This window comes from Podarcis pityusensis (assembly GCF_964106645.2).
Source record: "Podarcis pityusensis genome assembly, chromosome: 2".
NCBI lineage: Eukaryota > Metazoa > Chordata > Lepidosauria > Squamata > Lacertidae > Podarcis > Podarcis pityusensis.
In genome coordinates this window covers 82,558,929-82,578,427 of record NC_138029.1, presented here as the reverse complement: position 1 = coordinate 82,578,427, position 19,499 = coordinate 82,558,929, and the positions used below count along the sequence as shown (strand labels likewise).

The window sequence follows — 19,499 nt, the reverse complement described above, 5'->3', positions numbered from 1 at the left end:
GTACATACACCAGGTAGGCTTTATTCCTCAAAGTGTAAGTTTCGACTTCTATCAAACGGACAGGGAAGCATTTTGCATCAGTCAAATGAAAAATGTCAGTGAAAAATGTTTTAAATAGCTAATAAAGTGCATAACAGTGAGATTGATGAAGCAGGCCTCTCTGGTTTTAAGAGTCCAAGTCTATAAAGTTTGTTTGGATTTTTTGGCATGCCGAATCGCCTTGTGTACACAAACAGGTGCTTCCACATCTACAATTCTGCAAAGGAGGCCCACTGTGTGACATGGAAAAGGTCAGATCACTTCACCAAGAGTCAGTTCTGCTGGATTCCTCAGTGTGTAGGTTCACTGATGTCTATGAGCAAATAGGAGAGCTAATCCCCTGGGAATGAATGGGAAGCTGCATGCAGCTGTGAATGCAGATCTTCACTATCCAATGTGGACATTGCTTGCTGGCTTGCTCCTTTTTCTGTGGGCACTTTCATCTTTTCTATTTTAAAAATGGAACTAACAAACACACCATTACACATCTCACCGAACAGCGAAAGCATAAACTAAAACACGAACATAATCCTGTAAAACAAGAATAAAACAAGAATAACTTGACATCCTTGCAGCCATTATGTATCAGCACAGTCTATCATTGCTAGAATGCAGGTGTGGGGAATCTGTGGCTGTTCAGATGCTGTTGGACTCCAACCCACATCAGCCTCAGCTAGTATGGCCAATGATGAGGGATAACAGGAGAAGTAGTGCAGCAACATCTGGAAGACCACAGGTTCCCCATCACTGTGATAGTGGGATCACAGACTGGAGATAAGCCTTTGCCTGCTCTTTGACAGTAGAAAGCAACAGACAGAGGCTTATCTCCAATCTTAGCTCTATGGTCACAAACTTTCAGATCTAGGGGGCATAGCTGTCAAGTGTCCCTTATTTGAAGGGACAGTCCCTTATTCCAGTGCCATGTCCCGCTGCTGTCCCTTATTGATGGATGTCCCTTAAATGTCCCTTAAATGATGTCTCTTAAATTTCAAAGGAAGCAGCTCCTCTCCCTCCCTCCCTGCCGGCCACGGAGGAGGGAGGCTCCAACTGTGTTGCTTGGCAGTGTTGCTCACCCAATAAGAAGTCTAAGAACGACTGGGGGGTGGAACTTGCATGCCTTGTGTGTGGCTAGTTAATGCAAGCTGAGGGGGGTTTTGAATGCTGGACGCCATTTTGTTGCACATGCTGCTGCAAATTTTGCAGTGCAAAGGCCGGGGAGCCATCTTAAGTTGAGGCTGCATAGGCCTTGTGGTGCATGTGATTCAGATTCTATTCAGTTGAACCTCTGGTTACAAAGCTGGTTGGACAGTGTTCTCGAAGCTACCAGCATGAGTTTAACCAGACTGCAGGAGGACAGGAAGACTGGAGTGCCTGGAACAGGTGAGGCTGCAGGTCCCTTATTTTGGCTGCTGGTCCCTGATTTTCAAGGCTGCTGGTCCCTTATTTTCAAATCTGTAAGTTGACAGCTATGCTAGGGGGATCTCAGAGGAGGGCCTCGAAAGTATTTAATATGCAGACAGATTGATACGGAGGCAAGAGATCCTTCAAATACCATAGTCCTAGCTCCTTGAATTGTGTGCAGAAATGAGCCAGGAACCTGGCCCCATTTTACAGCCTAGCACCAACCGCATCCCTCAGTCTACAACACTGAGCCTTTTGGGCTTGCCGATCAGAAGGTTAGTGGTTCAAATCCGTGTGACAGGGTGAGCTCCCGTTGCTCTGTCGCAGCATACCAGTGCAAGTAAATAAATAGGTACAGCTGTGGTGGGAAGGTAAACAGCGTTTCCGTGCGCTCTGGCATCCATCATGGTGTTCCATTGCACCAGAAGCGGTTTAGTCATGCTGGTCACATGACCTGGAAAGCTGTCGGTGGACAAATGTTGGCTCCCTTGGCCTGAAAGTGAGATGAGTGCCACACTCCATTGTGACCTTTGACTGGGCTTAAACTGTCCAGGGGTCATTTACCCACCTTTACCTTACCTTACAGCCTAGCAAGTGTAATTTCAACTGACTGCCATTTCTAGACAGCCATGCAACTGGAAAAGAGGTCCAGGCAGGGCACTTAGATGACAGGTTTTCTTTTACCCAGACTTATGCCTTGACACTACTCATTTTATACATTTATTCCTGCCCAGATGGACGGAAATATATCCAAATAATGCCATTAATGATGTTTTTTGCAGCAATGAAAAGCTGAAAGCTTGTTACTATGGTTCTGTTCCCTAGTGGGAATTGAGGAACACTGTTTAAAAAGAAGTGACTAAAAATAATCCGGATTGATGGAAGAAGGAACAACTCCAGATTCCTCTCGTTCCGGCCTGTCATGTTGCAGAGACAGGAGGGAACTGGCCACAATGGCTGAACTCTACTTCCAGTGACAGAAGCAGTGTGCTTCTGAATACCACCTGCTGTGAATTGTATGGGGAGATAGTGCTATTATTGCAAGCTTCCCATAAGCAGCTGGTTGGTCACTGTGAGAAAAGAATGGGAGACTTGGGTCATAATGCCCACCAGCTAGAAAGCTGCAATATCCTGTCATCTGTACTATATGCCCAACACATGCAATTAACGTTTGAATCAATTAACCCTGTTGACTCCAATGGGGCAAAGATCTTATTCCTTATATACTTAGCTAAACTTGTATTCTTGGAACTTAACTGTTTGGGCTTGTAGTCAACAAAACACATCTGTACCCACTGTAGTATTTCCATTACCTGCAATAAAAGAGATCACAAGCAATAGAAGAGCTCACAACTATCATTTAAGAGCGGTCCTCTTAATCAGCACAAGAATGATCATACCCAGATTTACACACATGCATGCAGAGAAATGGATGTTGAGAGTTTGGAGTGTCAGTCTGCATGATGCATGGGTCAGTCTCTTCCAGTCCTTAGGTTCCTTTATCTATGGGGCTAGATAGAAAGTATGAAAGCAAGTTTACCAAACCCATCCCTTTGTCTAGGCAATGGTTGTGGCTGACTCATTAAGCACCATGATTAGCATAACCAAAGAAGCTGCTCTGTGCCATAGCATTAATAGGTGCGCCTCCCCACCACTACCTAGCTGCTGGGTAGAAGAACAATAGCAAGGGAGAGTATGGAGAGGGGTGCCAAGCTGAAATCAGGCTGGAAGCTGGATGCAGATACATGCTTGCCCTGTGCTGGATCCAAACCTGTGTTTAATAGAAACAAAATCTGTTGGGGTGTTAATGCCGTAAGCCCCTCCATCTTATACTCACTTTGTATATATGTGTAAATAAAACCATATAGTCTAAAGATACCACAGTCTCCATTGGCCTTCATTCCAAGGAAACTGAATCCTAGGTAAGCCCCTGGAACCTTTAGAACAGGGGTAGGCAACCTAAGGCCCATGGGCCGGATGCGGCCCAATCGCCTTCTCAATCCGGCCCATGGACGTTCAAGGAATCAGCATGTTTTTACATGAGTAGAATGTGTGCTTTTATTTCAAATGCATCTCTGGGTTATTTGTGGGGCATAGGAATTTGTTATTATTATTTTATTTCAAAATATAGTCCAGCCCACCACATGGTCTGAGGGACGGTGGACCAGCCCATGACTGAAAAAGATTGCTGACCCCTGCTCTAGAATCTCTCACCACTCAGAGATTGGTGTGGCTTGTAACAATAGAATAACTCACGGTGGTTAATTTTTTTTAAAAAAATAATTTTTATTAACCGGCCAATCAAATCAAATCAAATCACATCACATAAATTCCGAATTACAAAGCCGAATTTTAAATTTTGTTGAGGGGACCCATATTTCAAGATCCAAAGGGGGATTCTGATCATCTTCTTGCTACTGCGTTAATGTCCAAATCAGTCCAAACAAAGTTCATAATTCTATCCAGTCTTATCTTGCTGTTTCCACATCACATCTTGTTCATATATTTTCTCTTTCTTCTTTATGATCTCTTCTGATAGTCTCCTTAAGCCGATAAACACCAATAATAATCCTGTGTGAATTTTTCCGTTCTTCCAATCCTCAAATCGAGATGGTTTCCATATATCATCGCCTTCATAGATAACATCGCTCTTTCCATCTTTAATTACAGAACTGTTGTTCTTAAGTGCCTCTGAGGAGTTTCACCCACAATATAAAAACAGCTCTATTTCTCTATTTCTCCTCCCAGACTTAAGTCCTCTGACAGAACTTCCTAATATGGCGACGGCACTTTTAACTGCGTCATTCCAAAGCCCTTATACATTCCACGCTCTTCTCAAAACATGCTTTGGTTTGAAAGTTTATCTCCACACAGCCTTAAATCCACAGCTTAAGTCCTTAAAACGACATTTCTGACTTGTGAGGGGGGGGGTTCTTGTTTAATCACATAAAGGAAAGAAAGGAAAGTTTTTTTCCCCTCCCCCATCAGTCCCTTTGCCATACCGAGTCTTAGCGTATCTTCTCATGATTTATACTTGTTCCTCCGACTCGTCTTGTTTTATCAGAGATCTCTTCTGTTAGCAGTCTTTACTCCCCCCTCCTTCCTTGAAATATGTGCATTCGCTTCATCCAAATTGTTTCTTTTGAAGTTCTTGCAGCAAGTGGCGCGGATCAGAGACGGCGTCCAGGAGCGCCGAAATCCCACAGGAGGGCATTGTGCCTAGTGCCCCCATCCCCACAAATTCGGGGGTGGTATAGGGCACAGCAGGCAAGGACAGTCCCCCCCCCCCACAATCCTGGGGGGGTAGGGAGGCTATTTACTCCCATCACAGCCTCCAAATTACCCTGTGTGGGTCAGAGAGATGTTATTGTCAGCCATCTTCTGATGCGCCCCTAGTGGTTAATTATTGGGTGTTAGGTTTTCAATTGTTTTGCCACAAGTTATGCACTTACAGACAGTTTTTACCCTGCACCAACTGGCAAAGCCATTTCTGTATTCATGCTGACAGCTGCCAAAAAACTCTGAAATAGTATAAAATAAAAAAGAGGCGATTTGACAGTGTAAGCCTATAAATACTTACCGAAAAGTAGGTTCTATTGAGTGCAATGGGACTTACTCCCAGGTATGTGTGAATAGAATTACAACCTCATTCTGAACATAATAATGCCACAGCACAAATACATACCAAAAAAAGCCCAGCACTTTTCTCATTTATGTTTCACCAAATCTGCTTTCAAAAATGAACTGTTTAAAATTGTTACTTATGTAACCTTTGGACTTGAACAGTATGGGAATGAATACAAGAAATACATTGAGAAGCATTTACCTTATATTAACAGAGGGGTAGCTAACACCACGCTCTCCCGATGTTGTTGGACTGTAACTCTCAACAGCTCTAGCCAGGTTGGACAATGGTCAGGGCTGATGACAGTTGCAGTCCAGCAGCACCTGAAGTGCAGGCACTATGTTGGCTACCTCTTCGGCTCACATTTTATCAGTAAAACCTTGGATTGGATCCCGAAAAGCTTCTCCTGAGTGTCAGAAGAAGAGATGGGAGAGAAATGGATGAAGGCACCTTCCATGAGTGGGATCCCTGCTCGTGGAAAGTTACTCCAGCTGATTTTGAGGGGTTTCCCTCTCTCCCCCCCGCTACCACATGCTGGCATCTCTCCCTCTCCCTCTCACACTCTTTTTCTGCGAATTAATTAGTGCAGAAGCAGTGTTCTATACACCTTTCGATAATTCTTAGAAGAGGTCTTAAGTACTGGAGGACCATATATAAGCCAGCAAGAGCAGAGGTGAACAAGGTTTTTTAGAAGCATAAAAGCAAATGGGAAAGTCCAGCTATTGTAAAACACCTCAGATTGTATATTTAATCTAGCTTTTCGCACACTTCGAGTTATAAGTATAAAAAATGATGCACTACAATGTGCTGTGCAGTAATGGTCTAGAGGAGAACAATGTAGGCAAATAATAATGCAGTGTTTTCCATCTTTACAGTTGAGTGCATTTTCAAAGAGCAGGATAATACAAATGGCAGACTCGACCAATGTACATCATCATTATTTATGCTTACTACAGAGGGCTGTGTGATGAGTGCTCTGACAAATCTAATGAATAGGCCAGAGGGACTTGGGGAATTTCTGTTATGTGTGATAATGACAGAGCCAAAATGCATCTCATTTCGCACATGGCTTCTAGAAAAAAACATGACAACACTGCTTTGCCTCCCCCCCCCCCAAAAAAAAGTACTAGAAATGCTAAATAGAACTTAGGTGTACCACCAAAAAGAATGAAGCGCCTCCAGGGAAAATAAATTGAAAGAAGGGGGAAGCAGTTGATCAGCCCTGCCACTCCAAATAAGACTTATTACCATAATCCTTTAATTAAAACTGAAATGATGGTATGAAATGCATACACCAATATAGACATGAGATCCAGTTTGAACAGTAGTCATCATGTATCTGCAGCCTAAAACAGTCCATTGGAGATACACACACACCCCTACTCACATTGTTGGACATGAAAGAAAATAGATCACCTCTCAGAGGAGTTGAAGAGATTAAAGGAGGGACTTCAAAAGAAACATTAGCGCTTTCCCTTACGCTAAAGACAGCCAGTACCTGGCTCAAGTAAGATATAATAAAGGTAGTTTGTCTTATTAGTGTAATGCAGTTCAACTATGAATACTAGCTGGGAAGAGGACTTTTGGATATGCTCTGAAAGACTAATCGTGAGGCAGTTGTGTGGGTTGGCACAGTATTCTTCAGAGTGTGTTTTCTTTGATATCACCAGAGATTTGGGGGATGAAACAAAACAAACACTGCTTGTGTAAGATGTCTCTACAAACAGCACGGAGGTTGAGGGAGCCTAACCTTGGGTATGAACTTTGTGAGGAGGATAGAAAAGAGGTTAAGAGGCCATTGTGAGAGAGTCAGACAAACTTTAAGATCATACAGCCCACTCTTCCTAAGGGGCTTTGTGAATTTTACCTCTCCCTTAAGATCGTACAGCTACACATGCTTATGGGGCCTATAGGAATGTAGGAATATAAGAAAAGCCCCGCTGGGTGAGGTCAAAGGCCCATCTAGTCCAGCAGATTTCCGTTTAACATTGGGAGGAACTTCCTGGTGGTGGGAGCTGTTGGATGGTGGGGCAGGCTCCCTCAGACGGTGGTCGGCTCTCCTTGGTTGGTTTTTAATCAGAGGTGGGGTGATCATTTTACAAGGATTCTTGAGCTGCAATTCCTGCATTGCAGGGCTAACTGACCATTGGAGTTGCTTACAACTCAACAATTCTATGATTCTAAGGTACCAAGCAAGCCTCTCTGGCGAGGGCTGCTCCATAGCTTAAGTGCCACTATTACAAAGGCCCCCTGATTGATAGTCACCTGCTTGACTTCACTTGATGGGGCAACCAGAGCTTAAGGTTCAGGACCCATCCATCTGCCAAAGGAATGAGAAGCGCAAACCGCTATTCAACCATGAACATCAGCAAGGAAAGAGCAGCGTTGCCCCCACTGCTTTTAGTTTGCCTGTTTTCAGTTTGTCATTTTGCTCTACCCTTCCTTCTCTTTTTAGTTTATAAGCCTAATAGCAGAGCCTTCCTCTGTTTATTTTTATTGATGTGATCAGCCTTGGGAGACGATAATTGTCTGGAAATCTGAAACAATATGTGGAACTAAGTGAGGGAGTAGGGAAATCAAAACTTCCAACGCTATGCTACTGCTGCAGTGCTTTGCAGAAAGCAGTAGTGTTGATAACTATGAGTATCCACCATTGTTTTGGGTGCCAATTGTGGTCAACTATACATTTAAGCTGCCCCATAGTTTATCTGTCACTGCAGTATTCCAGATTCCGAGTGATCTGGACATGCCTGGAGTTGATGGATGTCTCTTTTGTTCTGGACGTGCCTGGAGCCAAGCCTGAAGTTCACTGAAAACCATTTGGATGCCTTTCAAATTAATAATGAAGGTGTCTTTGCTTATCACCTTTGCTTTCCAGAAGTATTTACAATAGAGGAAGAGGTAGCAATTGCCATCTGAAGTGGCATGCCATACCCAAGTTAAGACAATAAGCAATTGTTGGATAAAAGTATCATATAACCAACATGCTTATGCCTAATTAATGCATGAAGGGGTTAATGCCCTAGAGTATGCTGTCCTGTCAGGCTTAGCTAGGTCACTCCGCCTTACCTTGGGAGGAAGGGAAGCCTATTGTTCCCCTTCAGTCTACCTGAGATACTCAATGTGTGAGGTCTTAGCTGGTTGCTCCAAGCTCAGACCACATGGCTCTAACAAGGTTTTCTTGAGATCCAATACCAATAATTTACAGACTTTCACTGCTGTAACCAAGCCAAGTTGTACTGACTGTGTTTTCTGACTGGTGCATGGAAAAGCACATGAACCTAACTTTTGAAGAGTTTGTAAGTAAACCAATTTTTAACTTACCAAACTTTTGGCCTTTTCTATGTTAGGGGAAGAAGGGAACTTTGGGAGGAAGTTACAAGGGCCTATTTTAAAGGTCTTAACAGCCTATAGATCCATGCTTTACTTTGCTGCATATTTTGTTATTTTAAATCTCTCCTGGAGTTCTCTCACCAAAGAGTACTTGCGCCAAACCTGGATCTTGGCATCCAAGGAATTCTCCTTTTTATATACCTATTGTTTTGCCACCAACAATTAAACCCATTGAAATCAGTGGAACTTCAGCATGCAGAAATGGGCATATCCCAGCAGGCCATTATTTGTACCCTATAGATGGAGGTTAGATGGAGAAAGTGTGACTGGCCCATGAAAGAATTCCATCTACAGACATTATAAAGAGTACAAATTTAGGGAAGGGCCAATATCTGTCATAATCTTCTACTGAACAAGAGGTGGAATAATACATTATGTGAATAAACAAAGCCTATGGCTATTAAGCCATCGAAAACCTGCCATTCTACCACTTGTTTAAAAGGTATAAAGCTGATCGTTGGAGAACATAAGCCACCCCTCTGTACTGTGCAGCTTCCATTTTGATGTGACTCAAAGAACTCTCACTCACCCCCATTTTGTTGGATCCTGCAAACACTCGTATGCTCATTCCCACTGAAACCAATGAGGCACCATAGGGCACACATTTTCTAAAAAAACAATTTGCCATTTTATTTCTAATGCATACTGTGAATGTGTCACTAACAAATAACTGCAAGTAATAACAGAGAGGTGAAGGCATATTTAGGGTCCAGCCTCAAGTCCCTTCTCCTGGTCATGCCGTTTTATAGCTTTTCCCGCAGTGGTTTGGTTGTATTTTTTCTCAGCGGAGTATTTTAATGTTTGGATTTCAGAACCTGACTTCTGCATGCGTCTGCATCGCAGGGGGCTATGAGACTAATTTAACTAATGTTTGCTTGGAGACTTGAGAGCCTTAAAAGAAGGTGTTATTGAAATGTTAAGCCTCATTATAATTTAGTGTTATGAACTCAGAAACCTCTATCCATGTGGTTGCCATTAACACAAGTATTACTATTATTTTAAGGAGTCGGGATATTATAGATGTTAATTTAACCACATTCATGATTTGAACCCTTTTTGCAGCATACTCATTTGTGTATTTTATTCCAAACACCTGTGCTATACATTGAATGGCAGCCAGAAGATTATTTTATGATGCAACCAAAATAAATATCACTGGAGAATGTTGACTAACAGTGGACCTTGTTCTGCACAGGATTTTTCCAATTTTCCCTAAAGCAAGAGGAAAAGACTCTCACAGATGGTTAGAATCTCCCTGCAGCATTTTAATTTGGTGTTTGCCACTGTTTGTTCTGCAAAAGGCCTTCAGGAATTCCCTCATTCATTTTCATCACAGTCTCGAGGACCACCTGAAAGTGCTGCGTGGACCACAGTTTCACAGTTTCTGCTTTAGCGCTTCCAATGGCCTTTCAGAGCAGAAGAGAATCAAAATTTTAACAATGTATATGAGAAGGGAATTTAGAGCATTTTTCCTCCTGTACATAAACACAGGCTTTCAAGGGAAGCTTCTTTAAAAGGAGACATTTGACCTTGGCAAATCACTGTGCTGTGGTGCTGTTAAATCTCACAGGAGAAATGCCTATTTTCCTTACTGTTAATTTCTCAATATAGCAGATACATCTAAATTTAGACTTAGGGAGTTATTGAACTTTCTCTGAAAAAAGGTAACTGAAGCTATGCCAGCACCTGGAGCCAATCCCTGTCTCTTCATCTTTTCTCTCCCAAGTCTCCTGATTTAGTAGAATACTGATGCGACTGATTTAAATTGACCTTGCTCCATTTCATGAGGAAAAGCTGAGTTTTGCCATTGGTGTTCACTGCTTGGTGGCAGTCAACATTTGAGAAGTAAAGAATGGCCATGTGTACTAGTGGGAATGTTAGCAATTAATATTTTTCAGCAGCAAATCTCCTCCATATCTTCAAATTATTAGCTAAATGTTGCAAGTTCAGTTATGTGTATGTGTATTACACTGCCTTCATATATTTTATGAAAAGTGTGGATTAGAAAATAATAATAATAATAATAATAATGCTGGTTGGTGTTGCAAAGGCTGACAAGTCTTGTTTCCAATCACTGTCACCACTATCCTCATAAACTGTTGTTGAGCCAAAAGTTGGAGCCATTGAGTTGGAGCCAAAATTTCCATTCTACCCGTGGAAGGAACTTCTGTTCACAGAAGCCTTCAAAGTAGAGACCTTTATTCCAGTCAGTATAGCTTCACCACCTGGGGAAAACAGGAATATGCTGCCTTCTTCCGTGTTGCCACTGTGCTGTACCTGCCACACCACTTCCGCCACAAGGCCTTGTTGCTTGGCTTCTCTGCCTTGGGGGTGGGGAAGATGAGCAGCAATGCTGCACACTGGAAGGCCCCTCATCTCACTGAACTTAGTGAGGGGGGCCATTCCACAAGACCTTGGCATTCATCTTCTCTACAGCTGGGGCAAAGAAAGAAGAGCAGCAATGTCGCGCACCAAAGCATCCCCCTCTTGCAGAAACTCAGTGAGAGTGGAGCATTCCAGTGGTGGCAGAAGTGATGGGGCCAGACCCTCCAAGTGTCCCTATTTTCCAGGGACATCCCTTATTTAGAGAAGCCGTCACGGCTTCTTATTTGATCCCGGAATGTCCTTAGGATGTCCCTTTCTTCACTGGAGAAATATTGGAGGGTATGGAGTTATCCGACCCCTGAGCCGCCTGAAGGCAATCCTGTATAGGGAAGTTTTTAAACTGTTTAATGTTTTATTATGTTTTTATATATGTTGGAAGCTGCCCAGGGTGGCTGGGGCAACCCAGTAATATGTGTATAAATCGTAAAATTATCGTTATGGAATGGGACGTCCCTGTTTTCATTGGAGAAATGTTGGAGGCTGTGTGGGGCTGGGGGGATATTGCCTCTTGTGCTTTTGCTGCCTGAGGTAGATGGTTCACCCCACCTTATGGGTGAGCAGACTCTGGCCTCTAACTTTCCTTAAAAGCAACACAACCATAAGGAAAAATGAGTTCGGTATTGGAGGTGTTATTGATGGGAGCAGAGGATGAAGAGGAATTTTTTATTATTTTAGTTTTTTGGGCTCACAGATTTCTGAGCTCACTAACACATCCATGGGGCAAGCATTGCTGCTGCTGTTCCCTTTCAGTGTGTTACATAGTGACCTCTAAAGATGTTTTCCTCACAAAGACATCATAGGTGTCCAATATTCTCTATCACCCAGGGAAAATAATCCAGCAAATTTGAACATCTCACCACTTGGGAGGCAGAAAGGAAAACCCCAGGCAGGAAAGACTCAGACATTTTGCTTACACTACATGGTTCCAATATTCAAACTAATTCCAAAGTCAGTGACATGAATCACCCCACAGGGAATTGGTTCCCACCTTGGTGTGTGTAAATGTGTCCCAACACACCTTATATTCAATGGACGGAAGCTTTTAGATCAAACCTTTCCAAACTGGTCCAGGGACCACCAGCGATCCATGAGCTTCATTCAGGTGGCCCATAGTGTGTCCATGGATTTGTGGTTGAAGATGGGAGACAGCAGATCCATCACATTAAATATTCCTGTTGATTCGTACTGGCATTTTATTGATTGATTGATTGATTGATTGATTGATTGATTGAACTATATTTATTTAACTATATTCTGCACTTTTCATAAAATGTATTAAGGTGGCTTACAATCCAGGCAGCTCCCCATTTGCATGCATTCAATACGTGCATGACCACTGCTTTTTTTTCTAGGGGTACGCAGGGGTACGCATACCCCTAAACATTTTGTAAATCTAAGTTTGGCCTCATTGAGGGGCAGTATTTCAATATGAGTAGGAAAATGAGAGTACCACTAAACATTTTTTAGAAAAATAGCACTGTGCATGACTATATATATGCGCATCAAACCGAACCCAGAATTGATCCAGAAACGTCATAAAGACATCGCTGAAACATAACTAAAAGGGCAAAATGGGGTGTTTGCAGGCTTTTTCAATGGGTTTCAATTATACACGATTTCACTGAAGCACGGTGCCTCAGAGTATAACCCCCACGTAAAGAGGGGGTGCTGCCTGTATTATAAACAGAATAAAATCAGTCTATAAACATCCATAGAACATAATTAATAAAGCTCAAAATATTGATTCTTTTGTTCTTTATATTGTATTTTAGTTTAGTTCTATGAAATTCAAATAATAATACAATAAGCCACAATATATAATAAATATAATATATAATACAATATATAATAAAATTAAAATTCACTTAAAATTCATGCAGCATCTAGCCCAGGACATTACAATAGCTACAACGGATAGAAGCATCATTAAGTGATTTTCAAAGGCCCTCAGCAAATTTCAAGTGCTCCTTAGAGGGAAAGGGTTTGGGAACCACTGTTTTAAACAATTTTGAAGTTATTTTGCTCCGTTCTCTATTCTCTTATTCGGGGGGGGGGGGGATCTACTTGAACATTAAGAATATTTAAAAAATAAGAAAACTCAAGAATAAAACTAAAAATAAAATAAATGAAATAAGTTATACAGAAACAAAAGGGAAATGAACTTTTGACTGGACAGTGGATTTGTAGTAACATTAAAAATATCTCTTTTGTGAGCCATTGGGATGGGGGGAAAGGGAACACCAGCTGCAGTTCCCGAACTGTTTTCAAAGGCCGCCTCATGTAGACTGCATGGCAGTATTCTAACCATTCTGGACTCACAGCTGTCCATGGAGGCCCAGGTCAATTCTGTGTTCAGGGCAGCTGTTTATCAGCTCCATCTGGTACGCAGGCTGAGACCCTACCTGCCCGTGGACTGTCTCACCAGAGTGGTACATGCTCTGGTTATCTCTCGCTTGGACTACTGCAATGCGCTCTATATGGGGCTACCTTTGAAGATGACCCGGAAACTACAACTAATCCAGAATGCGGCAGCTAGACTGGTGACTGGGAGCGGCTGCCGAGACCATATAACACCGGTTTTGAAAGACCTTCACTGGCTCCTAGTACGTTTCCGAGCACAATTCAAAGTGTTGGTGTTGACCTTTAAAGCCCTAAATGGCCTTGGTCCAGTATACCTGAAGGAGTGTCTCCACCTCCATCGTTCTGCCCGGACAGTGAGGTCCAGTGCCGAGGGCCTTCTGGCGGTTCCCCCGCTGCGAGAAGCCAAGTTACAGGGAACCAGGCAGAGGGCCTTCTCAGTAGTGGCACCCACCCTGTGGAACACCCTCCCACCAGATGTCAAAGAGAAAAATAAGTACCAAACTTTTAGAAGACATCTAAAGGCAGCCCTGTTTAGGGAAGCTTTTAATGTTTAATAGGTTATTATATTTTAGTGTTTTGTTGGAAGCCACCCAGAGTGGCTGGGGAAACCCAGCCAGATGGGCGGGGTATAAATAATAAATTATTATTATTATTATTATTATTATTATTATTATTATTATTACCTTGAAGTTACCAGACGATAGGCAACTAAAGCCAGGCTACCCCCTTCAAATAGGATTGCAGTTGGCCTGCTAAGGAAGGAATCCTATAAGACCTTGGAAGCACATAATTGGCCTGGCTGTCATGATGTAGATGGCTCTATCTGTGGACACACCCAAGCGTACTGTGGTCCATCCTAGGCATCTCTAGATTTGAACAAAATTTCAGAATCAAATTTTGTACAGCTGCAATGACATCTAAAGCTACTTGCATGTTTCTTTTGGAAACGACTGTCTGCTCCACACAACTTAATACAGCATATCAAAAATCTAAGCTATTTTAGGGAGTTTCTCATAACCTCCCGCTAAGAGATTCTGTTAGAGATGCAAGACATAAGTATGCTTTTAGCACCATCATTGCACAGCATTTAGATGAGTGTTGATAGTGCTTTGGTGCTGATTAAGGCTCTTTTGCTTTCAATGGACCATAGTCCATTATATGCACTTGAATATGAAATCCTTGCTTTATTTCACGGCATGATAACTCCCCCCTTTTATATATTCTTCTTCGGGTGACAGCAGCAACAACAACAACAACAACAACAACAACAACAACAACACACAGTTAATTTAGAACTAAGCAGAAGCTAACTTGATGTCAAATTTATCTAATTGTCCCAGTGGAAATTGTTAACAGGTCAGCTTTTATAAGAGGTCACCTGGAGACAAATTAGTTAGAAGACCGGGGGGAATTCAGATATTGATTAGGAAGCAAATCTATTGGCATATATGTATTAGGCTCCTTATTTGTCAACTGGGCTTTAAATCCGGAAATGAATTGGCATAAATTGACAATAATTTCAGTAACCTGTTTGACAAAACATAAGGTGTCCATGCTGAATCTCGTCTCTTACATGTGAACTTGCTAGTTGGCCTTCCTGACAAGCATTGTGTCTTGAAAATCCTGAACGTAAGGTATGCGATGAAACTCTTAAATAAATAAATGTGTGAGCATCTGGCCACTAGTGGTCATGTTGTTGTTGTTGTTGTTGTTTAGTCGTTTAGTCGTGTCTGACTCTTCGTGACCCCATGGACCAGAGCACGCCAGGCACTCCTGTCTTCCACTGCCTCCCGCAGTTTGGTCAAACTCATGCTGGTAGCTTCGAGAACACTATCCAACCATCTCATCCTCTGTCGTCCCCCTTCTCCTTGTGCCCTTCATCTTTCCCAACATCAGGGTCTTTTCCAGGGAGTCTTCTCTTCTCATGAGGTGGCCAAAGTATTGGAGCCTCAGCTTCACGATCTGTCCTTCCAGTGAGCACTCAGGGCTGATTTCCTTCAGAATGGATAGGTTTGATCTTCTTGCAGTGCATGGGACTCTCAAGAGTCTCCTCCAGCACCATAATTCAAAAGCATCAATTCTTCGGCGATCAGCCTTCTTTATGTTCCAGCTCTCACTTCCATACATCACTACTGGGGAAACCATAGCTTTAACTATACAGACCTTTGTTGGCAAGCTGATGTCTCTGCTTTTTAAGATGCTGTCTAGGTTTGTCATTGCTTTTCTCCCAAGAAGCAGACGTCTTTTAATTTCGTGACTGCAGTCACCATCTGCCGTGATCATGGTCAAAACTGTTTTCTAATGTTGTTGGACAAAAAGTCATGGTGACCCCTTGTGGGCATCCTGATCCTCTTTTTCTTTAAGCTGATCACCTGATTGGACTTACAGTATGATCATTCTTATTGTTTCTTCTGCTTACTTACCTCTGCATTCTTCAGTCCACGTCCCGGATAATGTTTAACTGGCCCTATTAGACACAAACACAATTGATAACAGAGAGAGGTTACCTAAAGCAGTCCCACTGACTTGTATTTTAATCGCTTCTCTAATCAGAGCAACTCAACATTCATCACAAAGCAGCACATTATAACACTCTTACGTTTTTGTTTGTTTGCAATGGATAAATCAGGGTAAAGGTTCTTAAAATAAAATAAAATTGCACAAGGTTTACGGGGGGGGGGGGGGACATTTCACCCCAACCCACAACTAAGCACTCATTACATCTAGTCAACCCTCCATGTCTGGCATGTTCCATCCAGGATGGGTTCAGAGACAGCTTGCCATAGACTGTACAGCTGCAAGCACCTTTCCCACATTTAAGTTGTCACATAACAAGACTGGAGAAGATGCTTGCCTGAGATACTAGGAGAGAGTTGCTGTCAATCAGAGTAGAAAATACTAGATGGGCCAGTGGTCCGACACAGTAGAAGGCAGCTTTATATGATCATAAATAATAAACTGTCAATCTTCCTAAACTGCATATCACCAAGATTTCTTTTTTTTTTAAAAAAAAGGCTATCAAGCTGATACTCATTTTTAACTTCATTTATATTGGACATATTCATTTATTCCTCAGATAATTCACAGAAAACTGCCTTGTAACTATAGCAACTGAGACTGCAGAGATACAAAAATGTCAATACATCAGTGGGATATTCATTTATTCATGTATTATTTCTTAATCAAATATTAAAATAAGATACTGCAAAGCAAGCACCTGCCTTATCTAGTGGTTAATGAAGCAAGATACATGACTATCAGTGCAATTATATACATGCCAACTCAGATGTAAGCTCCATTGAGTTCAATGGGGCATGCTCCCAGATAAATGTGTGTAGACTGCAACCTGAAGCTTTAGAAAAGAACGTGCCATTCTGATTGGGGTGGGGGGAGTCAGTAATAGCTAATTCAATAATTCCCAGGAAATATAATATGAAAACAAAGACAAATGTGGACATCTCTAATTACTTTGAGGCAAGAAATGTAGAATGAATGGCTAATTTCTACTGAGCAGATAATTGAGCACAGTAAACAGTGGCAATTGTGTGCATTCAGATTGAGGCATTAGTCCCGGTTAGTCACCCTATGCAGAGTGACTATGCAGGGTCCAAAGATTCCTGATTATGCTGTCAATCTATGCAAGTTCCCTGACATCACTTGGAGTCTTACATATTGATTAGGCAAATGCTGTCTTTTTGCACCCTTTCTTCCTGTGAATGTTTGCAGTATTTGTGGAGATTCTCCATTCATTTCATACGAACGTATATGCAAGCAAGTCCAGCAAAACAGTGAAAAATGTAGGGCATGAAATAGATGTCTGCATTTCCTTGCTTTGAGTGGCTTAAGTATTTTTTATGTTTTCCTAGTCATTCATGTGTGTGCGCGCGTGTTTAAAAAATTGAACAGTCTGTTGCTGAGATACAGCTACAATCAACGGTGGCATTCACTTTGGGGGCTTGTTCATTTTGCTCTTGCATTTGGTTGCAATTTCTTCAGCAAATACAAGGTTGCAAAAATTAAGTTTGTGTGTCTGTGTAATTGTTCATCACTGCATACTTTTAACCATGATCTTTGTTTCCTTTGGGGGGGGGGAGGGATTCAATGTACCTCTATGGCAATTGTTTGGTCAACACAATCATTTCTGCCTGCCAGGCAGAATGATCCCTGCTCTCCTACCCCTGTGTGGTTCTGGGGGTTCTCCTAGCCCCACACAAGACAATTGGGGGTGCATGGGGGAACCCTTGTTGCACTAACAAAAGTGCTTGTGCAGGTTTCTGTTAGCAGAACTGGGTTGTTGAATCTGCCCTGTTATTTTTATTCTCTGCAGCACACCCCCTTTGCTTGAACTTCCTTGCTGTGCTCAGATACTACTTGCAAGGTGAAAGCAGAAAGTGCATTACTGCTAATATGAGCTATCTTTCTATCATTCAAATGTTGTTATTTTCTACTGCTATTTCCTATAATGTTTCTTCTTAATGGATGGAGAAATAGGGAGTCTGTCAGAGCATCTAATTGTTTTTAACTTTTGCTCTTATTCTGTTCCTTTCCAGGGATGTGTAAAAGCATCTTTCTTTGAGAGAAATTGGTCTCACGGCAGTTCTTACACTCTGAGAGGCATTATTGTACATGGAAGTATAGATCAAAGATCTGGAGTGGGCTGCCTCACATCCCACAGATATGGCTGATTTTGCTGGAAAATCAGTAACTAAAGTGTGCTAACTTTCAGGGTTAGATTCATCAAGACTTCCAATGCAATCCTAGGCATGTCTACTTACAATGTATATAGCATTGAAATGTTCAACATATTTTTCATAAATGGATATGTTTTAATGATTGATCATTTGACGACTTTAAAATGTTATAATGTTTATATAATCAACTTGAGTTATTTGTTGGATTGTCTTGTGTTTTGAAATAATTTAGTATTTGTTATTCTAATGATTTATTGATTTGCATTTTTCTATTGTGAGGCACTTTGAGCATATTTGTCTGGCAATGTGGCGTATAAATTGTTGTTGTTGTTGTTTCCCATTGAGGTTTGTGGGACTTATTCTCAGACAAGTGTTACAGAGTTGCAGGCTTAAATCATAATGAGAAATATGCTGAGCTTTATTTCCTTCATTTTCTAACTGGAAAATGTGTGCTTGGCAGGCATGAAGTACAACATATACAGTTAAAAGAATTGGGGTTGTTGTTTTTTCTCAAGTCACTCTTGTTTGGAGTTCTACAGTGCTGGAAAATGGGCCTCAGTCAAAGAGCACCACTATGTGGACATCAGCCAGTTTACTTCTAAAATAAATATAAAGGTAAAGGTAAAGGTAAAGTACCCCTACCCGTACTGGCCAGTCGTGTCCGACTCAAGGGTTGTGCGCTCATCTCGCTCAAGAGGCCGGGAGCCGGCGCTGTCCGGAGACACTTCCGGGTCACGTGGCCAGCCTGACTAAGTGGCATCTGGCGAGCCAGCACCAGTGCAGCACACGGAAACGCCGTTTACCTTCCCGCTAGAAAGCGGTACCTATTTATCTACTTGCACCTAGGGGTGCTTTCGAACTGCTAGGTGGGCAGGAGCTGGGACCGAACGACGGAGCTCACCCCGCCGCGGGGATTCGAACCGCCGACCTTGCGATCAGCAAGTCCTAGGCACTGAGGTTTTACCCACAGCGCCACCCGCGTCCCAAAATAAATATAGAAATCAACAAAACATACTTCCACATTGTAACTTGTCACTGTATTGCCCCCAAGGAGTCATTGTTTCCCCACAAGGAGACTGGCACACAAAAGGTATTCGTTGTAGCAAATATTCTTCACACAACAGTTTATCAGCTAATTTATCAGCTTGTGGAACAGAATAGCTTCACATACATGGAAGTTTAAAATGGATTCAATGTATGCGCATGTTTTTCCATGTCATCCTCACAGTGCTGTGTTCATTCAAGTGGCAGCTCACAATTTCCTCCTGTTTTCCCAATCCTCAGATAATGCAGAAGGGGGGGGGGTATCCAACATAGAATTGGATGTTATCCAGCTGTGGATGTAGTGAAGCACACTGTGTGGTGAAGATTCCTTGCATGCATTGTGAGGTTTGGCTGAGTGCCATCCATTACAACCCAGTGGGCTGCTGGAAGGGCCAGGCACTGCACATACTTTTTGATTTTTTAACCCACTGTTTTTTGCAAGTCTTTTACAGGTCCTCATAATCCTTGACCATTGGCCATGCTAACTGGGAATGATGGGCTTTAGAATCCACAACACCTGAAGGTTCCCACTCATGAGCTGTGCCTTACTGACAGAGAGA

The 19,499-nt window shown here is 42.2% G+C and overlaps 1 long non-coding RNA gene across 1 annotated transcript in view; it reads left to right on the top strand.

Moving 5' to 3' along the window:
• Window positions 1-19,499, top strand: part of LOC308472225 — a 72,633-nt gene that overhangs the window by 35,704 nt on the left and 17,430 nt on the right. The gene's annotated exons all lie outside the window — the stretch shown is intronic.